This window comes from Drosophila melanogaster, chromosome 2R, assembly GCF_000001215.4.
Source record: "Drosophila melanogaster chromosome 2R".
In the NCBI taxonomy this organism is placed as follows: Eukaryota; Metazoa; Arthropoda; class Insecta; order Diptera; family Drosophilidae; genus Drosophila; species Drosophila melanogaster.
The window spans coordinates 2340647-2343502 of NT_033778.4; positions in this window are offsets into that span (position 1 = coordinate 2340647).

Consider the following 2856-nt stretch of genomic DNA (forward strand, 5'->3'; position numbering starts at 1 on the left):
TACAAGGGAATGATCGACACAGGCTCATCAATCAATATTATAAGGGAACATTTTGAAAATTTAGAAGAAAAAGAAGAAGATCTAAGATCTGTATACTATTTAAGGGCCAATAAAATTAAAGAAAAGCATAATGATGAAGCCCACTTCAGTATGAACGTCTGTTCAGAAATTCTATGTCCACAAATTTTCAATTATGATTTCCTGTTAGGTCGAGGTATTCGCTGCGCACCTCGCCGAGCGATTTCAACCATTCAAGCTTGCCAGCCTGCAACAGGTTGAAGAAACTCAGGACCAGCTGAACCAAGCGCTTCAAATGGATATGCCAATCACGCCGTTTGAACCCTGCGAGGTAGCCGAAGTCATTGTGCGCCAGAGTAACAACAAAGCACCTGGACATGACGTTATCTGCAACGCCACATTGAAGGCCCTGCCCAGACAAGCGATCCTCTACATAACGTTGGTTTTCAACGCTATTGTGAGGTTGCAATACTTCCCTTATCAGTGGAAGCTCGGGATAATCTCCATGATCCACAAACCTGGCAAGCCGGAAAGGGAGCCCGCCTCCTACCGGCCGATCAGTCTCCTCCCTTCAATTTCGAAGGTGTTTGAGAGACTGATTGCTGTCCGGATTGTAAGGATTATGGAAGCCCAGGGGATTACCCCTGAGCACCAGTTCGGTTTCCGTGCTGGCCACTGTACTGTCGAGCAGCTCCATCGAGTCGTCGAGCAAATTCTGACTGCCTACGACAGTAAGGAATATTGTAACAGCCTCTTCTTGGACATTCGAGAAGCGTTTGATCGAGTGTGGCACATTGGACTCCAACTGAAAATCAAGCAGACGCTGCCTGCTCCATATTTTGGGTTGCTGAAATCGTACCTGGAAGGAAGGAGGTTCGCTGTGCGCTTTCATTCAGCAATTTCCACCGAGCACAACGTGGCAGCTGGTGTTCCACAAGGTAGTGTCCTCGGCCCCCTGCTCTACTGCCTGTATAGCCACGACATGCCGCAGCCAGATGTAAGCCTTTACGGGAAATCTATGTTGGCCACATTTGCCGATGACGTGTGCGTCACCTACAGGTCCCGATGCGAGCACGACGCAGCCGATGGTATCCAGGACTTTGCATACCGGTTCTCGGAATGGGCAAGACGATGGAATATTGGCATCAATAGCAGTAAATCCAACAACGTCTGCTTCACTTTAAAGCGGAGAACGCCACCGCCCGTCTACATCGAGGAAGTCCCCGTACCACAGCCGAACGCAGCAAAGTACCTTGGAGTGCTTCTGGATCGCAGACTCACATTTTCCAAGCATGTGACCGACATCAGAACGCGCCTACGTGCTAAGGTGGCGAAGCACTACTGGCTACTTTCTTCGCGCAGTAAATTGTCGCTATCCAACAAGCTGACAATTTACAAACAGATCCTAGCACCAAACTGGAAGTATGGGTGCCAAATCTGGGGCTTAGCCTGCGACAGCCACATCAAAAGGATCCAGGCTATTCAAAATAAGGTAGCAAGACTCATCACCGGCTGCGAGTGGTTTGTTCGAAACACCACCCTGCACAGAGACCTGAAACTCGCAACGGTATTTGACGAAATAAACAAGCACTCGAGCAGATACCATGACAGGCTGGAGCGCCACAGAAATCGGCTGGCCAGCGCTTTAAACAGATCTCGCCCACCAAGGAGGCTCAATAGAAGGCAACCGAGGGATCTCATTACCCGATCTCCTTTGACAAGGGTCCGCAGAAGCTGACGCTTATCTTAAATCCTATTTGTTATATGTGATTGTTATGTAATTGTAGTTAAATTACTGTAAATTTGAAAAAGCTAACTATAGTTAGCCGGCGAGCCCAAATGGGCTGAATTAATAGATAAGAAGGACACAAAGGGGATTCAAGACTTCCCCGTATGCCTTAATAAATAAATTAATAAAAAAAAAAAAAAAAAAAAAAAAAAAAAACAATGAACGCGAATGTAACGAGTATAGACTCGAGCATCTAAATGTAGAGGAAATAGAATGTTTAAAGAATGTTATGTGCTGTAAGAGATATGATAGAGATAGAGAAAGACTTAAGGTTTTGATAACTTCAGATCCGATATTAATCTACCCCTATTTCTCTAACAACTGACGCTAGTAATTTAGCTATTGGTGCAGTGCTATCACAGAACCGTAAGCCCACGTAAGAACACGAAATCAACTATGCTACTATTGAAAAAGAATTGTTAGCTATAGCTGGGGCGACAAAATATTTCAGGTCATACCTATTCGGCAGGCCATTTGTAATATTAAGTGAGCACAAGCCATTGGTATGGCTCTATAATATCAAAGAGCCGAACATGAAAATACAAAGGTGGAAAATTAAACTTAATGAATTCGATTACAAAATAAAATATATTCCAGACAAAGAAAACTATGTCGCGGATGCTCTTTCCCGCACAAAGATAGAAGAAGTCATGGTTGGCGAATTCGCAAACAGCATAGACTAACTATACATAGTGCTAATGAAGATAATTTATATTATATATCCATAACGGAGAGACCAATCAATTTCTTCTCTAGACAAATAGAGAGAGAAAAAGGCGACAGTGACACAACAAGTGTAAGCCACTTCTTTCAAAAACTGAAGATTCAAACAATCTGTAGAGAAATAACACTTGAACTCGCCAAAAACCTCATTAAGGAATATGTGTGTACCAAAAAGAGTGCAATTTATTTCCCTAATGACGAAGATTTTCTGATCTTCCAGAGAGCGTTTACCGAAATTATAAGCCCTAACAATTTCACAAAACTTTTAAGATGAACCACAAAGTTAATTGACATACTAACGTATGCAGAATTCAAAGATTTAATCT